The sequence below is a fragment of the Rhamphochromis longiceps genome, linkage group LG16 (assembly GCF_057381845.1).
Source record: "Rhamphochromis longiceps isolate RC_006_pf linkage group LG16, R_longiceps_female_GT1.1, whole genome shotgun sequence".
Classification (NCBI taxonomy): Eukaryota; Metazoa; Chordata; class Actinopteri; order Cichliformes; family Cichlidae; genus Rhamphochromis; species Rhamphochromis longiceps.
The window spans coordinates 29,025,838-29,049,143 of NC_140572.1; the positions used below are offsets into that span (position 1 = coordinate 29,025,838).

A 23,306-nucleotide genomic window follows, 5' to 3' on the forward strand; every position below is an offset into this window, starting at 1 on the left:
GTTGCAGCTGTGAGGGAAGAAAAGTGTTGTTGTTATCCTAGATCACCAGCCGACAGAGGCCAAGCTGCTGCACTCTCTCTGTCCTCTGTCAGTGGGATACAACGCAGGGCTCAGCTGGATGTGACGTTTCTTGTCTTTATCAAGTGGCTGCAGTGATTCAACATTTTACCTCACCCGCCCGCCTGCTTGAAATCCCGGCTGTCTGCCTTACAGGGCACATTTTCTGCTGGGCGCACAGTTCCCTGTAGAGACTCTCAGCACATTTTGTTGTTGAAAAGCAGAAATTACAGTAGCAGTTGTCGATGACTTAATAAGCAATAGAATAAGACAGGTATGAAATAAACTGACAGCCATTGTCAATTTTGTGTTGTAGTCAAAGCAAGTCTTGAAATGCCCTTTCGTCTTTAGGAAAGAAACAAGAGTTGCCAGGTTGCTTATTCACATGAAAATGAAGGCACATGGCTCCTTTTTTCCTCAGTGAAAGCTTATCGATTTCATTAAGAGCCTTTTCCCTCTCTCTCTCTGCTACTGGCAAACTTGAAATCCTTTGGAAATTCCTCACAAGAAGTTTTAAGAACATATTTTGAGGTTAGACAGGAATTTTAATCACTGTGCAGCACGAGGGACTTGCTTTCATTTCCGTCACCCCTAACAATCTGAAGTCTTACGAATATGTTGGTGTTACTGTCACCTTTGCCCTCATAGCTTTAGGGATGTTTAGCATATCTGAGTCTCAGTCAGCGCTTAGCGAAGTGATGCCAGGTACAGCTGGGAATGTGGAGGGTAACATGGAAGTTATGTTAGTTTGGTTTTTTTTGGAGGGGGGGGGGGGTTGCCTTTATGGGTCAGCTGGGTAGATACTAAAGGGTGACTGTTTTTATCACATGATGTTTAACTCTGAGGAATTTGAAATCTATGTGGGATCAGGTGGATTATTGTCTTTAATCAGCACTCATACCAAAGCCCTGCTTACAGATTATCTCTGTGAATTATACTCATTCTGTCTAGTTTACCTGCTATCAGTGGTAGTGGTAATATTTTGACTCTGTTTTCTTACTTTTAGACTAGTCAGTCTGCACCATACAGTGGCTTGTGTGGCTAACATTAACAGTGCTAGGACGAGCTACCTTCTGTGCTTGCAAACACCTGTGCATAGTGTAAATAAACATGTCTCCGGTCAGGTGGTTTTAAGCGAGTTTACTTTGATGCGGCCTACATTTTGCAGATGAAAATAAAACAGAACTGTGCTGGTTTGCAGGGCTGTTACCTGCCCTGTCTAACATTGTGCTTCTTTACAACTAAAGTGAGACAAAGAGTGGGTCCAGGACGCTGGGCCCGACATTCGACAGGTAACTTGGCAACAACTTTAACCCAACAGATAACCGGCACTGTACATTAATGCAACATGAGAAATTAGTTTAACTTAAGGCTTTTTGATTATGGCAAAATAATGATTATGGCAAAATAATAATCCGAATTGTTGGTTAAGCTCAGTTATTTAACATGCTGCTTGTTATTGTCAGTAATTTCAACACTGTACAGTTACAGAAAACAGACTTTTTACAGCAAGTTTCCTTGAAGATAGGAAGAAAAAAAAATTGATAGGGGGGAAAAAGAATAAAAGATATGAGCTTGGTAGGAGACATGAGGTCTGAGAGAGTTTCAGACCTGGGCTAACAGGTATTTTTGACTTTAAAGCCTGTGTAACAAGAGTAGCTGCCACAAAGAAGCCCATGCATCAGCTTAGCTACCTCGCACAGCTCAAGAGGCCTTCATGGTAGCTACAAGGTGAGACCTGGTGACTGAGGCAGTTACAGGCAACTGATGATAATCTTTTCACTTGTACACCAATGAAAACGTTGCAGTATTTCTTTTCCCCCACATAGTTTCGTTTTCATGGCTCCTCCCTAAAAGCTCAAAAGTGGTGGTGTGAAAATGAATGCAAAAGTAATTTCGAAATCCAATGATTATTGTTTTTTAATTTATAGTATTTCTGCTGCAAATTACTGAAGGCAGCAGCTTTTAATCTAAGCAATTATTTGTTCACAAATAATTGTGAACCTGAGATTTTTTTTTTTTTTTTTTTTTGTATTACTGATATCTCTGCCTCTCTTTCATGTTCACTGACAAAAGTAATGCACTTCCGTGACTGCATAACAGGCATACTTCAAGAAAGGTATTTCCCTTGTGATTCTATATTTGGACTTGTGCAGACAAAACACAGTAAATTAATCTATTAATTACAAAACTGCTATGTAAAGTTATGTTAAATGACAACCCTCTTGGGTTAAAATAAAACTTAATTTAAAAGCATCACTTATTACCAAGACAAAAAATGAACAGCAGTTGTGATCAACTGCATGGTTTTTAAATTATTGAATAATCAAGATTACAATAATGACCACAATGATTGAGCAGCCTTGCCACCAGTGCAACACGGCTCTCCACCTAAAGAAAAATGGTTGCATGGTCAGTATTACAGGAGCTAGATATCTTAGCTGGACTTTTGAGAAAGGTTGCCCCAAGATATAGAGCCTCTACAAAAGGCCTTATGCAGATTAATTAGTGACATGATACTTGAAAATGTCTTTTGGCAACAAGAAATTCAGTTCTGTTTTGGAACATAAATAGAGTGGTAACAAGGGTAAGTGTGGAAGCTGACCTTATTCTTAGCATTTCAACTTCATTCTCAAAATAGAATTTCAAATTTATGCTGAGTTTTAAACAACAAAGAAACACTTGATGTGGTCTCAGTGGTCATTTGGGGAAAAATGGGCTGTCAGAAGTGCCCTTTGTTAAACTGCAATCAAAAGAGGAACTGACCACATGTCAGATAACATAGGAACTGCTTTGCTCATTGGTCTGGCTTAACATTGTGGCATCGTGCCCTTTTGTGTGTTTTGGACACACAGTTTTGAAACACTTATGTTTTTAACAGTCACTAACAGTTCCTGCCCACTGTTATTGAATTGTTGCCCTAACGTTAGTTGCAGTAACAGAGGAATGACTGTTCTAACTTTAAATTTCTGCTGAAACATTATGGTCATTTTGTGCAGAGGCTGTCACTGAGATGTTTTTTCTTAGCTTTCTCTGTCTGGTAGAAATATGTGTACAAGTATGTTGTGAACAGGGAATCTGTGAGCTGTATTTAGGGTTGGACAGTTCCTGTGGTCTTCTCTGTGACTGTTGATGACCAAATTTTCAGTTTTTGTTATGTGGGATGACCCTGTCCTCACGAACCCCTCCGGAGCCAAAGCTAACAGTTAGGTGTCCTCAGAGTGCCAGTTCATCTGTCTGCATGTGTCTCTTTGAATGAGGGAGCTTGTCTGTTGTACATATCCTGAGTCTGTCCTGCGAGTTATTAATGAGGTGTGTGAGTGAGTGTGAGGATGCCACTGCTGGGGTTTACTGGCAGCTAATAGTGATTAAAAACAGAATGTCAAATGTTCCTGTGTGCAGAACTTTAAGTAAAACCTGGCATGCTCCCACGCTCATGGCTCATCCTGTATGTGAGGAAGTGGTTTCGTGAGGTGAGACTTCACATTTGTGTGTATTTGAGTCTTGTGACCAGAGGTTTTGTAGATTGGCAAGCTGTAAAAGTTTGGTCAGAAATGAATATACAGTGGTGTGGAAAAAGTGTTAGCCCCTTCCTGATTATTATTATTATTATTATATTTTTTTTTTGAGGGGGGGTGTTTATCACACTTGAATATTTCAGATCCTCAAACAGTTTGAAATATTAGACAAAGATAGCACAAGTATAAATGCAGTTTTTTTTTAAATGAAGGTGTTTATTATTAAGGGGAAAACAAAAATCCAATCCTTCATGTGGAAAAATAACTGGTTGGGCCACCCTAGGCAGCAACAACTGCAATTAGGTGTTTGTGATAAGTGTCAATGAGTTTTTTACAGTGCTGTAGAGAATTTTTGCAGAATTGTTGTAATTCAGCCACATTGGAGAGTTTTTGAGCATGAAATGCCTTTTTAAGGTCATGCCACAGCATCTCAAGATTTTCCAAAGTCTTTATTTTATTTTTTAAACCATTCAGAGTTGGACTTGGTTTGTTTTGGATCTTTGTCCTGCTGCAGAAAACAAGTGCGCTTCAGCTTGAGGTCACGAACACATGGCCAGACATTGTCCTTCGGGATGTTTTTGTAGACAGCAGACTACAGCAAGTCTTACAGGTCCTGAGGTGGCAAAACAGCCCCAGACCATCACACTACCACCACCATATTTTACTGTTGATATGATGTTCCTTTTCTGAAATGCTCTTACTTTTATGCCAGATATAATGGTACACACACCTTCCAAAAAGTTCAACTTTTGTCTTGTCAGTCCAGAGTTATTTTCCCAAGTCTTGGCGATAATCAAGATGTTTTCTGGCAGGCAATCACTTTTTCACACCACTGTAACACAATTTTTTTTGTTGATTTTGTTTTAGCTTTAATGAGGCAATTCATCAATTACACTTTGCTCTACTTGAGCCTCCTTTTTATTTGTTTTCTTGCTTTTTTGAGATTAAAATGGTCAGTTTATTAACTATTATTGGCATTCCTCTTGTGCCTTTGTCTCACCTCAGCAGTATTGCTTGTAATTTCACTAAAGGACCCACTGGGAAATGAGAATCCCATCAATGCCTGGATATACAGTTTATTGACTTGCTTTGATCAACTTGCTCTCGACATGTCTGCCTCTTTTTCCCTCTCAATTGCCCCATATCTCTGCGCGTCTGTGGATGCAACCATCAAAATGAAAAGGCAAGTTATATTTCTTGAAGACAGAGATTATTTTATGGTCAATTGTACCAGTCTCTGTTAGCTAGAATTTGTGATAGAGGTACCCCTGTCTGTGTAGTTTGGCATATGCAACCTACATATTCTACCAGCCAGGCCAGAATGTTTTGAGAATCTAGAAGTGCCAAGTTTGGCCCTCATTGTCTAGAAAGGTGCTTTTTCTCTCAGGCAGTGAATATGGGTGAAATTTTGTCCTGTAACATAAAGTTGGTGGGGGACTAATACTTGGGTCTGTATTAGGTTCCCTGCCAAGGCTGCAAAGCTTTAGGGATTGTTATAATGTCAAACGTTAAGGTCAATGTCTCTTTTGGTTTTAGAATGATTAACATCTGTGGGGAAGCTTTCATTGCACTTACGGTAATGATGTACACAAGTGTATGTCAAGTGGAGTAGTGTTAATCTTCACTTAACCTGTCTGCTTCTCTATTATGCTAACAGTGAGCAAAGCAGAAGAGACAAATTAGTGTGACACTATAACACAGGAGAAGCACAAAAAAAAGACACACACACACACTAGTGCTAGTTTTTTATTTTATTTTATTTTTTTAATATTTCTACTTTCTCATTGAGAATGCAGGGTTTGTTTTGTTTGTTTTTTTTAATGTATATACACACTAATACATGTTGCGTCTAGCTAACGGGCAGATGATGATGATGATGATGATGATAATCATCACATGTTATAGTAATGTTGCAATAAGTTTCCCAGCAAGTCAAATGTAAGAAGAGTGACGTCATTAGGGTTGGGACTTTTCATTCATGTCTATCTATTCACTAGATCCTTGCAGTGTTTAAAGATGGACATAGCTGCTGCGATGCCACCTGTTATTTTCTTAAGTCCTATTTTGAAACCTTAAAACTTTCCCAAAATTACAAGAATGCGACAGTTGGTTCAGTTGATGTTTATCTGCAACATTATTTTTCTACCTACATGTTCAGATAATGCAAAGCATAGAGAAAGCATGTCTTTCTCTTTAAAGATTCTTCTTTGTGTTGGCAGTTGGCTTCAGTATGTTCACTGAATTTCACTGTCAGCGCATCCTTAATTTTGTGGTGACGTCTTTGGAGATTCTGCAAATTCTGATGTTATTCCACATGCTTGGTTTATTTATTTAAATGGAGTAGTAGGGATTCGTTTTATTTTGTTGATAGCAACACTTGTGATATTTGGGCTATGAAAAGATATTTGCTGGAGGTATGAAAAGTTTTGGATTGAAGAGGGGGAAAAATGAGACCTCTTATGAATCCAGCGTGTGAGGTAACTTATATATTTACATTCTTGCTAGCTTTGGCTAGCAAGAATGTAAATATATAAGCTAAAGCTAGTTAATATTTAACTAGCTTTAGCGAGCAAGAATTAGCTTTTGTTAAATTTATTATGGCCCAACAAACTCAGTCCACTCTATAATAATGCACCCACTGTGGAATTAGGCAGCAGTGTAACTTTTTTCTCTATAATGAGGAAACAAAATAATAATAGATGGAGCTGTTTGTCACGAAGGTTAGCCTATTGTCGTGTGAGCATGTTCAGGTTGGGAGGGCAGTTTTCTCAGATGAAAGGCACACTAAAAACACAATCCATTACAGGCCATTAGTTTTCCCACCACACTCTTAAGTGAAACAGTCCTGTTTATTGATGAAAAAACAAACCATCAGCAAGAACGGGGCAGACACAAACAAAATCAATGACGCATCTGAGCAGAGAACACCAGCAAAGCAGAAGACTAAGACAGTAAACTGCGCTGAGAGGGTTTCTGCTAACTTCTGGTCCCCCCTGAACAATCTTAGTGTTCAGTTTTCTTCTGCCATTCATACTTTCACCTCCCGGTTAAAAAGTGATAGTAAATACTCAGCGAGACCTCCCTCTCGCTGCCTCTGTTGCTCATACACAGCATGTTGTTGCTCTGTTGTTTTCTGGTGCTCTCTGGCTCGGTCTGTATGTGTGGTAGGATTGAGGGAGGTGTCAGTAGCATAACACACAACAATTGCTGTTTACTTGTAGTGAAACACTTTAGTGCTATATAAAGAGAGCACGGCTGAACGTTACAGCAGTTTTGGGCCATTTGTTGTGACGGCACTTTGTCACGGAGATTGTTCTAACTGCTCAAAAAAATGTGATACCTGCCCAGGTTTTGGCCCCTGTGTGGATTTTTCAGATTTGAGTGATATTTTCACTGTGTATTACAGCCTGATAATAACAAGGATATAGTGGGGTAATACAGTGTAATTCATAATAATTACAAAAACTTGGTACCAACAGTGATTATAGCTTGAATACTTGAATACGATTGGACTGAAATTGATGTAAATATGGCAGTAAGGGAACATGTGATCAAAAGTTTGTAATTATGGTCTTTTTTTTTTTTTTTTTCTTTTTTTTTAAGGTTCTGGTGGTTTCACATTGTATTGCTAATGAAGTTTTTATTTAAGCAAATGCTTATTTAGGTTTAGAGTCACACTTTTTTCCCCCCTGTCATGAGTGTATGACTTATAGTGGCATGAAAGTGCTTTTATAAGTGGACAAAAATACCACCAGACAACCAAAACCATAAATAATGGCTCTTTGGCTTTGTTAACAGTATTTTTCAAAGGGCTATAGAGTTGTCCTTAACAGGCTGCCTGTAATACTAAGAATAATGCAAAAACTTTTTCTATAGCATCTTGCTAAATCAGTGCTAATTTAAATAAGTCTATATTTTAGAAAAAGAAGAAGATAAAAAAACGGTCCAAAATATATCAAATTAATCAAAAATAAAATGTCCAAGCAATGAGTAAGGAAAGGAAAAAGTAAAAATTTAAGGTGTTTCTAAAACTTAACAGTCGATCAACATTCCTACCTGTATCTATGACCATGAGCTTTGGTTGAGGAAAAATGGGATTGTGGAAGCAGGCGATGGAAATGAGCTTCCTCTGAAAGGTGGCTGGACTCTTCCTTAGAGATGAGGCAAAGGTCGAAGTACGGATGCTGCTACTCCACATTGAAAGGAGCCAGTTAAGGGGTTCGAGTATCTGATTAGAGAGCCTCCTGGACATCTCTTACACACCTCCTAGGTGAGGTGTTTCAGGCATGTCCTAGTGGAAAGAGGCTAAGACCTAGGACCCTCTGGAGAGATTGTCTCTTGGTAGCTTGGGGATGTCTTGGTGTCCCCCTGGATAAGGTGGAGATGGTGGCCAGGGAGATGCCTAGACCCCTCGCAGCGCCCTCTGCCGCTGGGACCCTAGCTCTGTTAAGCAGCTAAGTTTGCTAATCTTATAAGAGGAGGTTTGTTCCACAGTGGTCTGGCTAAAACAATAAAGGCACATTTTGCCCTTTGTTTTAAGCCTGGATGAAACCTGTAACAGTAATTGATTCTCTGATCTGACAGGTCTGGGGCTTAGGCTTTTATATCTAATGAAAGAGGTTTTCAGTTATATTGTTCTAAAGAATTGGTTTGACCTTTACAATATTTCTAGTTTGTACAAAGCAAAACTGATCTAGGCTTTTGATCCATTTTGAAGCTGATAAATTCCTTGTTTGTGAGAAGGTTGCTGTGGTTTGGTTATTAGTTGTCCAAGGTGAGGAGTGACGCTATCAGAAACATAATTGGGACCAGTTACAAGGATTATCAGTAAGACGTTAAAAGTCGGACTGCTTAATGTGAATGAGGCCACTTGGATTTAAAGTTTGCTGTAAAAACTAACCTGTGGTGAGGAAAATCACCTGTAAGCCTTGTGTAACACATCGTCGTTTCCTCACCTGTGGGATGAGTTGACCCCCAGTGAGAGCACAGTGATAGACAAAACAACCCAAAATGAGACGGGCCTTCTTTGAACTGAGAACAAGACAAACTGCAGATGCAGCTCCTCTTTTGGTCACAAGTTATTTTGGTACCTCTAGTCTCTTTTCTTTATCCTCCATTTGCCTTCACTGGTCTTGAATGTTGAATGCTGTTAACAGGCTGCTATGCTGCCTGTCTAGCTATTATTATGTCCAACATGCTGTTCAGTGGTATAAATTTTAATAATGTGCAGATAATTGTTTGTTTCAAAAAGTTTTGTCCTGTGTGACAGATAGCTGTGGATCATTAACTTTTAAATTAATGTTTATGTATTCATATAGTTAGAACTGTGAGTGAGGAGGCTCAACAGTCAATACACTCCTTAGCACTAATATTTGCCACTGACACTATAATTCTAACTTTACTTTTGACTTGTGTAAGTTTACAGATGTAACAGTTTGAGAAAATATGTTCCCTACTTTTGAAGCATAAGCAATCAGGCAGTCTGTAAGCAAAGGCATTTACTAAATAAAGATCCACAGGTGATATGTATGTTTTTGGTTTTCCTCCCTGTTGCTACTTTGATGTTAGATTTATCCGCTTTTTTTTTTTTCTTTTTAAAAGAAATACAAAACCCAGAGTCACAGGAGTAAATCCTAAAACCCAGATTGGCATGTATCTACTTCTGGTAGGTGCTTGCAGTTGGGTGAATTATAAGTTAAGTGCAGCATAAAATGCGTAACTAAAGGGTATACCTTGTGCAGTCAGTGGCAGTTAAACTTTAGAGATCAGTAAAAGTGAGTTGGGTGAGATTATCTTGCATAACAAAAATGTTCAGGCATCATAAACATTTTTCCCACAGAGTTTATTCTCTGTATTAATCCAAGAATATGAAAAAATCCTATCAAGGGAACCCAGGAATTGCCATACTTCACTTAATAAAATCTGTGAATAGTGTCCCATAGCTATCTATCATGCTTCTGCAACTGAAGAGGAAAAAAACCCATCATACAGCAAGAGCTTAGAAGCAAATTTCAATGCAGAAAACGCACAAAAGAAAAAAGATTGCTTTGTAATTGTTACAATCCTAAACAAAGAGAGATTTCTTCTGTAAAACCCCACCAGAACATCTGGACACTAGGTCTGTTAAGTCAGTGCCAATAATAAATGAAAATCGAATCGATGAAAGGCAGCAGTGAGCGACTCTGCTCAGTTTGGTTCCATCTGGTCCCGTCTGCTGTGTCCTCAAGTAGTCTGAACCAGCTCCAGTAGACCTGACTAACTTGGGTCAGGTCAGCTCAGGTCACTTCCGCTGTGTGCTGTGAATTTTAGGGATCTCGTTGATCTCCCCACAATGAGCAACGGGCACAACACGCACACGCACGCTCCCTGCACTGCCAGGGGGAAGATTACATTCAAAACAGCTGCAGCAGAGATAGCCATCATGCTGCCAACCAGCCCACATTCCCCTAAGCTTTCACACTTTGAAACACACTATACACTTGTTCGGACCAACAATAGCTCCCTTTAAAAAAAAAAAAAAGCCTGCCTCATTCATTTTAGTATGACCACTGTGTTAGCTCAGCAGTGGTTTCAGCAGAAAAGTGTATTTTTTTATTTATTTTTTAAAATTTTTTAACTTCATCAGCAGAGCAAAGCGCCGTGCGAGGTTGGCTGTTAAAGATTTGAAATGTACGTTCACAGATGCTGATTGAACACCACTTCAGGGATGCAGCTGGTTCTCGGAGGCTATCCTTTGGTTTAAGTTGGTGGTGGTGATGCTTGTGGATGGAGTACTTGAACATTTTCCAGATAAATTTTAATTATTTTTTTATTTTTTTCATGCTGTTTTTGACCATTATGATTACCATAGTTTTAAATGAAAGCTGGCAAAACCTCTTGTATTTCTGGAGGTAACTACACACAAGCTCAGTTGTCGCGCAGACGTATGTGCCTTTTCCTGTTACTTTGGGCCATTCAGTGAACAAAATCCTGTTTCATCCTGACTGAACTAAACCCCAGGATGAGAAATATTAGTTTACTTGGTGCTGTTATGTATTGTTTAACTAACACAAGTTAGATTTTGTTTTACAAACAAGAGCAGGATTCATCACTGCATATTGATGTCGACGTGGTATTGTTATTATCTAAATGTGTACATTGTTGGGGGAAATTGTGCCAGAGACGCTGTGTTGTTACAGTTATTTGTTTGGAAAGTTTATTGTATTAAAAACGTGGAAGAAAAGGGGGATTAACATACAAACACTAAATCTCCTGTTGCGAACAGCATATGAGACATTTTTTTTTTTTGGGTGTATGCATAAATTTTAAAATGCTGTTGATTTCATCTTCAGTCACGCATTTTTATTTTTAGGCTTTAGTGGGCCGCCACTGTCATCCCCCCTAAACATGCAGGCAATGTGCTGAATCATGGCCGGCATTCCTGTGGCCAGAGCACTGTCCAGTCAGCTGCAGGAGTTTAACACACACACATTCACACACATGTAGAAGCAAAAATGCAGTGCATGACTTTGCTATAGGCGTAAGTTTGCTGCCTCTTTGTACTCCATGTGTTTCATAGTGTTTGTTCTGCTGCTGTCATTATGTCTCTGTTCGCTCTTAGCCGAACAGCACAGCTACCAAAGGTCATCCCAGGATAACGGAGACATAGTTATTGATAGTTGTGAGGCTTTTGTTTTTTCTCCATCGATTGATGCTCTCATCATTCCTGCAGACTATTTTCAAATCATTTTCTATAGTGTTGCTGGATCCTATGAGATATGTGAAGTTCTCTGTTATTGTGAATGTAAAACTATGATATTGTAACAACCCAATCTTATCGCAATGTATCGAGAAAATGTGGGGGGGGGGGGGAACCTACAACAAATAATAACAATGATGCTATCGTATAACAAATTAAAATGGAGGTGGTCTGTAAACACCAAAGTAACAATTATACAACTACTCACGATATCTGGTGTAATTAGTGAAGCTGTATCAGGATTTCATTTTTGAAAAGTCATGACGCATCTAAATGGTGTTGTATCCTGTGTAGAGAAAAGACAAGTTGGGTATTAATCACTACATTTATCACTTGATTGTCATCATGGGTGTGCCCAGCTCATTGAAATTTAAATGTTTCTGCCCGTGCTAGTCAGCACCAACAGTTGTTATTGTTTTAAATTGTTCTAAAGGAATGACTAAGCATGCTTGGAAAAACAAGTGTATCAAGTATCGGTGAAAGACATTTGCAAGAGCTGCTGTGGTGTTGTTACTACAAGTCTTAATGGGTAGTAGAAGTTATCTGCCACTAACTGGGGCTGCAGGTTCGACGGACAGTACCACTCGTCTCTCCTGTGATACAAATGAGCGAGGTTAAAGACAGCTGTAAGAAGTAAAAATTCTGCAATATGATGTTGAAAATATTTTATTTCTGCTGTCCAAGGTAAACTGACATCACAATGTGACTGAAGCCTTGTGAAACACATTCATGTAATATTTGTGTGGCCAGTGCTTAACTTTGTCCATTTGACTGTGTGTTTTTGAATGTTTTGTGAGCATTTTGTTACGTTTGGACTGTTTAAATAACTACTGAAGTAGTAGCAGGAACAGCCTTAATATTGTTATTGTGACAGAACAATGATAGATAATCAGTTTGCTGTTATGAGAAAATCGGCAAACGTTTTAGGTTTTTGGAGGTAGAGCTATGCCACTTTAAATGGGCCTGTTGTGCTTTTCTGTATTTTGTCATATATTTACTGTTACAATGGTGGGTGTTACTATTAAACATGGTCACTATGTGCAAGAAATTCTTTTGGACTTGTTTGAACTCTTGGTTTAAGGCAGTTGCCACAAGTTGAAAAAGGATGGATGCCAGCAGAGAAATGTTTTAAGAATCCTGTTGATTGGAAATGAGTTAAAATAAAAGGCTTATCTATAAATACCAAAGCTAAACAGTGTTGGGTTATCTCAGGCTAGTGCAGTTTGATACTTTGTCTGCTTGGCTGTGGTGATGTGAGAGTTTCAGTCAGTCAGGGTGCTTTCCCATAGGCTTCAATATTCATTCACTCTGGCTTTGTGTGAGCTAATCCCTTTCTCTATGCTCTGTGGCTGAATGAGGAAGGCTGCTGGAGCTCTACGCTGCTGGAGCTCTACGCTGCCGGAGGCCCCCCCCCCCCAAAAAAAGTCCTGGCAGCTGCTTCTCTTATTAGCATGAGTAAAGCGCTGAGATACTTTTCTGTGTCCTGTAATTCAGTGTCTGTACTAGACCATTTCCCATATAATACTTAGGTATACAAATATTTACATGTAATACTTTTTACTTGTGCGTCTGTGTTGACATGCACTTGGATGCACACACTTAATAACAAAAAACCAAGAGTTTATTTTGAACTTCAGATGTCTTTAGACTAGAGATTGACTGTTTGTTTGGTTTATTTTATTTATTTTTTGTTCTTAGTTTAACTTTTGACAGCTACTGGCACGGTTTCTGACTATACTGTGTCTCTGTGTGCAGTTTTGAGCTCTGTAAACAGTGCTGTACTACCCCCTGCTGGTTAACAAGCAGCGACTGCCAACAGACACCAGGATCATCATATTGGATGCAGACTAGGACTGTCAAGGGATGGTTTGAATGCTGCCTCTAGTCCTGAAAGAAGCACATTTAAATCTAAGAGTCCTAAATACATTCTTCTTTCAGTCTTCCTTTTCAGGCAAGCTAGCTGTCCTGCTGGGAGGGAAAAGCAATGCAGTAGAGCTATAAATTCATAACCTGTAAAACATTTTTTTATTTTTTATTTTTTTAATTCCTCAGCACATGCAGGATGGCCAATTTTTGAGCAAACAGAGGTTGTTTTTGTTTTAAAGACCAGTTTTTCCAAACTGTGATCAACTTTTCCCCTCGTTACAGTAAGAAATGTTCCGTTTAACCTGCTGGGTCCAGGAATGGTTCTTGTTTTTGAGTTTCATAGCCCATTTACTTTTATATTTTCCCCATTCATTTAATGTTGGGTTTTTTGTTTTGTTTTTAAAAATATGTTTAATGTCTCTTTAACAGCACTTTTTCAAGAGCACTTGTTATTCATTACATATTAAATGTATTTATATTACATATAAAATATATGGATTAACACTTTCAGAAGAGCAGGTGTGGATGACAGAAAATCATAGCACTTTTTCCAGAAAGTAGATTAAAGAGTTTAATTTAACAAATCTCAACTCTGCTGTTAGATGAGGAAAGCCCTGTAAAGTCAGATGATTGAGGAGCACTGCAGTTTTTTCCTTAAAAGAAGGAAGAATTAAAGCATGTTCATGTCATTTTTCTTTTCCTTTGGCTATTTGACATGTATTTTAACTCCACAAGAAAAACAAGGAAAAAAAAATCAGCTCTGGTGACTTTTCTTTGTGGGAACCAGATTTTTATTTATTTATTTTAATTTGCAGGGAAAGCTCTGGCACTGGGGTGACTGAGGACAATGAGTGGTGAAATGTGAGAAATGCACATCTTTACTGCACGGATGCTTTAATGCTTTAAGGTGTGATTAGACTTGATGAAAAGAAGGGTTGGCTGTGAAAACGGTACACTAATATTTTCTCACAGTGCCTGTAAGTACCTGAGCAAATTATATGGGGCCTAATATAAACAGTTGGTAGACATTCGCTGTTAATATACTCACCTGGTTATTATTATGTGTTCATGCTAAATTAATGATAGGTGTTTGAAGTGAATATAGGTGACCTTCCCATGTAGACCGGACTGAAAAGATAATGAGCAGTTAACTGTCTAAGATCACAGGCTTGCGTTTGTATTGTCCTGTTAACTGTAGCAGAGGCTGTTACAAGGGCAGGCGGAGGCAGGTCTACATTAGGGAACAATCATCTTATTTATTCTGTTTTATTTTTAAATCCTGCGATGTTAACCTATTACAGATATTTTATTTGTATTTTCATTTAGTTATAATTGGAAAGCAGAGGCTGCTTCAAAGAGAAATGTTAATATAGTTAATATAATCTGGGAAATTATTATAAGTTTTCAGCAGCCAAGAGCTGAGATTACTCTTCATTAGGTGTTGGTTCAAGACATGGTCTAAGCCAGGACCACAAACTTTTCCTTCATTAATCTTTTTTTTTTTTTGTCTGGAAATAGGCTTAGTATATGTGTGGGAAATCGGTGTCATTTGACTAGGTTTATACATAAACTAATTTATAATGAAGAAAAAATGCCTCAGGCCTACGGTGTATCACAATCTAAATTACATCAGAATCTCTTTATGGCAGTTTTTATTTCTATAATTTTTGAGATGTTTTGCTTTAATGAGTATCAAAGTTTCACAGGCAGTTTAATTCTCTGGAGTATCAAAGAAACCTTTCAGTTTTGTTTTGTTTTTTTTAATGTCAGAGAAGGTTTGTTTTTGAGAATGGTGAACTTCAGCTCACAAGTCAGTTTGTGAGATGCCAAATTTGAATTGTTTCTCTGAGGAGCAATTCACCATAAAGATGTGTGGAGTGTGCTGAATTAGAGAAAGTTTGGCTGCAGGAATGTACCAGCAGATGGCAGTGTGCACAAGCTAATACCTCCTGGTCATCCCCAAACGGGCAGTTGCATTAGGAGTATAGCCTCGCCTTGCTGGTCTGTGACAGTCAACAGTTATTTATTTTATTTCATATTTGTAAAATGGGAGGAAATGGTGAAGCAACGAGAAATTAATTTCCTTTTAAGCTCAATGCTCAGAACACTCGTGAATGAACAAATGCCTGTAACAGCTTCTTATCAAATTCTTTATGCTGTTATAACTGTGTGTTAGGGAAATGTAATGTAATAGGCTGGAAGGCTAGGAACTGTAGGAATAGGGTATTTTTGTCACAGTCACTTATGGTGTGCCTCGTGGTGTAATTGTAAATAAATTGTTAGTATCAACTTGTTAAGATCAAAGTCTAATATGAGGGCAGTGTGTTGGTTCATCTCTCAATGTTTACTGCTGATTTTACTAAAAATTTCCCAAATATCACTCGGATGTATCTCGTCCACAGGTTAGGAAGTCCAGCTCAAGTGAGGCAGAAAATGAGTCCTTGGCTCCTTTTAGAGCACTTCTTCACACACTTTTTCCACTTCAAAAAGGCTAGAAATGTTTAAAGCTCACACCACAACAGCTTTTTATTAACGAGGAACAAAGAATTCAATTTTAGTCAAGTAAATATCAGCATGGTGACTTGAACATGTAACATGTAAATGTAATGACACTCATGACAAGATGAATTGTAATCGCATGCATGATGAAGGGCAGAAAATTGGACTAGTCGTTTAAAGAGTCATCCTCCAGAAGTGGTTTGTTTATGCCACCTGTGTGCCAACGTAGTCTTTCCTACAGATGCATTATGGGAGTTGAGATGCTTCAACATGCTGTAGTGATATGAAATTTCCAGGTCACAGGCAGAAGGACAGAGGAGGCAGAAATGAGAGAGATGATGAGACCCTGGTGTTTTCAGGCCAGTTTTCTCAAGAAGTTACAGGAGAAAAGTTAAATTGCATCCTGGTTGTCGCCGCAGGGTGGTGCTGATGTTTTATTGTCATTTTTTGATTTTACAGTAAAAGCTATGTGGTTGTGTTGGGCTTGGGCTGTTATTTCCACTTTGCTGCAGATCTCTTGTTTGTTTAGCTTTTTTGGTAAATCAGACAGTATTTTATGAATCATCTTTTTGATAGTTTTGCAGTCAAGCAGCTACCCAGACTCACTTATCTGATCCTCATGTTGACAAGCTACAAACAGTATATGTACCAACCAATATATGGCAACGCCTCCTAGCTTCACTAGCTGGCACTGTTGAGCTGTAATTAGTCGGAGAATACTTCTCATAGTTATCACATGACTCTGTCTCTGTAGCTATGCTTGGACATTTATATTCATTAACCTTTTGAGAGGAAGCTGGATACAAAAACAGAAATATCCAGATAAGGGTCGTCTTAGTGAAAGTGGCGTGACAGAGCTTGCAGGAAACAACATTTTGTTGTTTGGTTTCTCATTAAGCCGCGCTTATGATAGCTCCGCTGTCGTCAGGGGTTTAGGTGCGGTGACGGTGGCGCTATCATTGGCTAATCCACTCAGTGCTCCGTCCTCGTGTCTTCACTTGTAATCTTACATGAGTACAAAGAGGAAACTGGGTCAGGGATTGGAGCTTAACATTTCCAGTTATTGATCTGCTGCTCCTCTTCTGTCAGCTGATGCTAGGTAAAGAAAAACTGAATAGCAACATTTTGTTTCCCCTACATTACAAAAAAGAAAGAAACAGATACAAAGACACATTTTTGTATCATTGTGTTTTTGTTGGTAGGCATTTGTTGTTCTGAAGAAGCCTAAGGGATTTGGAAAGACCAAAGCATTATTGATCTTAGTGCACCCAATTTCCTCAGTGATCCATCACTGATCAATTCTGCTGCTCCCTGAACCTTCAGTGTTTATATTTGTATTTCCACAGTTAAAATTAGTTTGCAGGTAGCAGCAAAAGGGGGGATGGGAGAGAAGCAACAATATGTAGAAGGCAAACCAAATTAATCAAAAGGAAATGCTTAGGATACTTTGTTTGATAGGTGATGGTGAGATAAAACAGTAGGCAACACAGAAGTATTGCACTTGTGATGTGAACTAAAAGCCTTGCTCTTAGCAAATGTTTCAGGATTTTGCATTTTTTTTTTTTTCAAGATGCATTACAGATGGGGAAAGTTAACTTTAGGAAATACTGGAAAGTGTGCAGTGGAGATGCTAATCTGAATAGCTTTACTTGATTATTGATAATTTTATCCTACCGTTAAGCTGTTGGTTTGAAAAAGCCCTAACCTTTTTAAGGGGCTTGTGCTTTATTTATAGTGCTGCATTAAATTTGTGGCGTAGGTCTATACACTTTACCATAACCCCATGCACCTTCCCAGACATGTGTCTACACAGACCTCAGGCCTGTGATTGATCTGTTTGGTAATAATACGCAGTGTAAACTCACCATATTGATCAACACAAAGTCATACTTCTGTGAACTAAATGTAACAGGCTGTAATTATATCTAGCTTGCTTGTTACATTATAGAAATAGATAATAATCTGGCAGTGTTGAAATGAGGCTTTTCTCATTTTCACAGTTTTGAAAATCGCTGTATAGACTCTAGGGCTGCCACGATTTGTCGACTAGTCACGATTACGTCGACTATCAAAATCGTCGACGACTGATTTAATAGTAGACGTGTCGTTTGAAGCTTTGTAAGATCGCAAAAGACGCAGGAATAATAGCAGGATTTAAGAGTGTAATAACGGACTGAAACAGAAGATGGCAGCACAGCATGTACAAGGATGCCAGCTGCCGTTAAACCCCGAAGAAGAAGAAGCAGCTGTGTCCCAGAATTCATAGCGCGGCCCAGCTTAGTTTCCAACAATGGCGGTAGCTAGTTAGTTTTAATATTACTCTTATTATTCTTTCTGGGTCACAAAATAAACGTTTAACATATTTTCAGGCGAGAATGTAGCTGTGTAAACCTCAAATATCGGCTCAGTTTATCAGGACACCACATATTTTCAAAAGCGCTCCGACGTTTTCGGAGACGTCTGTTACCCACTAGCTCGATAGCTAGCCGGGGGCTAGGTCACTAGCGCCATGAGAACACCGGACTCCCGGCAAATTGTTTTCAAACCCACCGCCGTCTTTCGCGACTCAGGTTAAATATATATGAGTCACTTAGATAAATTAAAAATGTTATTGTTTGGCTTTTTTTCTTTCTTTCTTTTTTTTTTTTTTGTATTTTATTTGTTCCTGAGTAAATCGGTTTGGCTGAGATTAAAGTTATAGTTTTTACACAGCTGAATAAACGTCAAGCAGACAGCTGATTATCAGAAGTGTGAGATGCTGGAGAATATACTCCGGTGTCCTGTTATATTTTAGATAGCAAGGAGTTTATTAAACTTTACCGAAACAATCTGCAAATTTCATTAAAATTGAATAAACTATCATCTTGTCTTTATTTTTAGTTAGCACCTTAAAAGCTTAAAGCTGTAAGCTAATGATAGTTATATAAGAGCAGATGCTGCTGGTGCAATAAGCTGTAGTTTTATGTCCAGTGGATGATGATCTGATTAGTCGACTAATCGCATAAATAATCGGTGACTAGTCGACTATCAAAATAATCGTTTGTGGCAGCCCTAATAGACTCAGAGCTCAATATTCCACAGGCATTGTGTAGACTGACTGTGACGGTTGATGTTACCAAGAGATATGACATCTAAAACTTTGTTGCACTAGCCAGCTGACCACTGCTGCAGTCTTTTCCTTAAAAGATGATGATATCACAGCTCAGACAAAACCCTCCACATCAGGTCTGGTGGTGGAAAAGTGAAAATGGGGACACAAAATTATCATGGAGGTTATTATTTTATTTCCTGTTTTCTCCCAGCTATTTTAGCATCTCCCACTCTGTCATCTGAGAATGTCTGAACTCGTGCATTAATCGTATTGCTCAACATATGCAATATCTCTCGTAGTGCAAACAGGAAGTGCATCTTAAATGTTCTCGATGTGAGAAGCTATAATTGTGCATAAAGAGTACAGCGCTTGCTTTTTAGTAGCATGGTGTCATTAGTTTTTGTTCTGTTACATCCTATTAGCTGCTGGCTATTCATTAGAATAATGCCCATCCCTAGGAGAGACCATTGTTTAATGCACATCATCAGTTCTAAAATAGAAACACATGACTGTGCTGATGCCGCTGGCCAAAAAGAATTTCAGTACCGCTGCTTCTGCCCACTGCTTTCCCTGATTTGGCTGAGAAACCTGTTGAATATGGAGGGAAATTTGTTGAGATGTAGAGCAGGGCATGAGAGGTGCAGATGACTCAGTCAGACTTGTGTGTCTGTATGAGAATATCAGCCTCCCACCAGCCAACACAAACACACTTATAACACCTTGTGATAGCTTTTAAAGTGGTGACTCTGTAGCAGGTGTGAATTGTAAAGGTTTGTAACCCAGACATCAGTGTGACTCAGTTTTCCACCCTCACAGACGCTTAAGGATTTGATTTTTGGGAGGTTAAAAAACCCCTCAAATATATATAAAATAGTATATTTTATATATAGATAGATAGATAGATAGATATATCTATAGATATATCTATAGATATATCTATAGATAGATATATCTCCTCTCATATTATATTATATTTTATATGCAGTTTGTAGTGCAGATTTTCAGCCTGTTCCCTCATAGCATTAAAAATTAACAGAAAGAAACACTGAAACTGAAGGCAGAGAAACCCACAAACAAGCAGCATCTGAAAGCGGCTGATATAAAGGTCTGGCAGAGCATCTCCAGGGTGAAAACACAGCATTTGGTGTTTTGGGCAATCAGCTACTGACTGCAAATTTTCTTCCAATTGCAGCAAATGGTTCCTATAATGAAAATTGGGTGACTATGTGTAAAAATAGCTGTAATCGCAAAACCCTTTGAATTAAAGCTGATTTAAAATTCACTGTGGTGGTGCACAAATGACAAAAATCACGTTTTTGATACTTTCTTTGTTTTACTTTCTTTGTCATTCATGAATGATCTCTGCACTGGAATTGCTTGAAACTGAGGCTGAAGAGAAGAACATGGCCTGCAGTTGTAGATGGTGGAATTAAGAGTTCACCTGCAGGATGAGGAATCGACTGCAAAGCAGTTTTTTTTTTTTTTTTTTTTTTTTTTTTTAACCATCAGTTATCATCATAAATTATACTCTTTACTACTTTACTGGAAAAGCGTGGGTGACCCTCCTTTGGCATGTAAATGCAGGGCCCTTTTTCCAACTGCCACCACAAATACAATGCACCTGTGTGGGGTAACGGTGCTGATATATCTGTGATAGGTCGATATCAGTTGATTTATTGATCAGTCACTTTACAGGACCACTTTACAGATGTCAGAAATATTTTTTTTGTTTCTTTTAATGAAATTTATCACACAACTTATAAAGTTACCAGTCATTAAAATCAATCCTGTATAGAGGCCCATAGTATCAGTGCATCATTTGGACATGCTTACAGCCTTTTTCTCCCCCTTTTATTGCTGATGTGAGCATCATTTCTGTCCTCTGATGTCTGGACAGAGCACTGTGTTTTCTTTGGCTGCTAATCCTTTTAATGCCAGGTTTCACTCCGCATTATTCAAACCTGCTGCTCGCAAACCATCACAGCTTACGTAACTGTGTGTGTGTGTGTGTGTGTGTGTGTGTGTGTGTGTGTGTGTGTGTCTACAATTATGTGTAAAAGAGAATTGTTTTATTCGTAAGAACTGACTTTGGTGCAAGGCTGATTAAACTGTGCTATATGCGTGTTGTGGCAAGAGACTTCAGGCAAAAACACAGTTGGTTTTTATTCATAAAGAATTATGAGGTACTGGTTTATTTTGCTTTTATAACATGTCTTTTAAACTAGTGAAAAATAATGGCTTAAATACATCATCTGGTATTCATTTTCTTGTTCTTTGTCTATTGGATATTCATGCAAATTGAAGCCTGTTGCATATTTAAACAGAAAAGAAAAAAAATTGTAGTAAGTAAATTGAAGGCAACATGCTAGCCACCAAGCTGCCCCACATTGCACCATATTAATGACTAACCCGTGTTGTGGGATCATCTCAGACTTTCTCTTGGCTGCAATTTGGTCCATTTTCAATGTCCTCTCCCTGCCATGTGATGGCATGTGTCTCTGCTGATTAGGGACTTTAACTTTAGTTCCATGCGAAAATATCTTTTTAAACTCAGTAAACACTTCGCTGTTGAGTTTATTGGCTTAATCACTCATTTTTGATCATATAAATGTTTTTTTTTTCCAAGTCTTTTGTTTTTTGGTCATGCCGTGTTTCAAAATGGAGGATTATCAGTGGTGGTAAACCCCACCCTGATAACTTGTGGTTGTCTGCTCATTAGCACCCACCCTTCCTCGTCACATCCATTCCTCGCAAAAATGCTCATCTTAAGGCTTCAAAAAGAGACTTCAGAAACAGTGGCTGTGGTATCTCTGTCCATTTTCTATATGGTCTATAACTAGACCTCACGAGTCATCTTTGTCATGGATGTCTGGATGTTAATGTTGCAGACCATTTATAGCTTTCAGTCATTTGTGTTTGGGAACTGAAGGACATAGGTAATGACATCGTACTTAATGAGCAGGTTTGGTGGCAGTAAAGGTGACATTGTACAATTCAATTTGCTTAGCTAAAAGGTCATTGCGAATATAAGTCATCAAACTGAATATTCTCATGGTTGATTTATATTTGAAACGTGCATTCGTTTGTGTCTCTCTCCCTTCTTGCCGTATGACTCAGTGAGAGTACTAATGCAGAGGCGGTGGATCTAGGCCATTCCAGTCCCCATGTCTCTGGCAGACTCTCTCCCTCCTCCTTTGCCTCTCCCCTCATGTGTGACTTTTAATTTAGAGTGAGGACTGAGGACTTGCTGCTGTCAGCCCAAATGTTCGAAAAGCCCATCCCTCTGTCACGTATGGATGCCAAAATGACCACTCATCATTCCTCCCTGCTTCTCTGACTCACTCAGTAGCTCTCTGTCATTCTCCATAGTCAGGGTGTCACAGTGGAAAAACCACTGCCAGGACTTACTGGTAAAGTCTGTGTGTGCTCCCCACTATCAAACTACAGCACAGCCAAAAGCCTTTACAATTCAACAATTCAATGGGCCTCTTTTCTCATCACTGGGACGCGCCAGGTCCTTTCTTTTTTATTTTATTTTATAAAAACAAAACATTTACAGTTTACATTTTCCCCTCAGAAATGGCAGAACTGGCTGCCATGTTTAAAAAAAAAAAAAAAAAAAAAAGAAGAAAAAAGAAAAGAAAAAAGAGTGAATTAAACCAGAAACTGTATATTAGGGATAGACAAACAAATTAGAAGTAATTAAGGAGACAGATAACATCAGAATAAAATTACTCATATTAAATTTTAGCTACATCAAAAGCATGTTATGACAGGAAACTGCAAATACGTCATTCCAACTTATTCATGTATAGCTTACTGTGAAATCTGGTGTAATGGTGGTATTAACTTTTCTCCATACAACATTATTGTTGTTCTATTTTTCTTGTGCTTGCTTTTTTTTCTATGTTTTCCTTTGTTTCGTTCGCTTGTCAGAGTCTATAGGTGAAAATTAACGTGTGGCTAATTTTTGCACTTTTTACAAATGTGGTGTGGCTTTGTGAGAATTTCTCCCCCAACCAAAGAATTTCGTTGAGTCTGTGGTCAATCAGAAAGTTACTCTGAGATGATGATATGAGGATGATGACTGCAGGTTGGAAGTACCCAACTTTTGAAGCTAATCATCATATCTGTGAAATTAAGCAACAGAGATCACCTCAGGTCTATGGGAAGTCTGGTTTCTGATGGTTCAAAATAAGAAGTAAATGCATGATAACCCAGCAGTGCATCTGCTTCTGTGTAGTTTAACTTTTGCATGTGTTTAGGCTGCAGAAAGGTGCAGGTCACCTGTGTGCTCAGTTACTTGCAAGTATGGAGTAATTGTTTGTCTTACTAGCCTCAGAAGGGAAATGTGTTCATATGTACTGTAAAAGGGGGCCCTTTCTTTAATAAGTATTCCTCATTTTTAAGTTTTAATTATTTTCTCTAAATAAATAAAAATCTTTCCACTGGAAATATAGTTGAATATAAAACATTAACTCAAAAACTAAAAAAATTAGTCCTTCAACACACCCGTTAAAATAAAAATAATCTCTAA

At 38.5% G+C, this 23,306-nt stretch overlaps 1 protein-coding gene across 1 annotated transcript in view; it reads left to right on the top strand.

Moving 5' to 3' along the window:
* The window catches only part of LOC146651346 (TSC22 domain family protein 1-like), a 41,768-nt gene that overhangs the window by 3,509 nt on the left and 14,953 nt on the right, over nt 1-23,306 (top strand). The gene's annotated exons all lie outside the window — the stretch shown is intronic.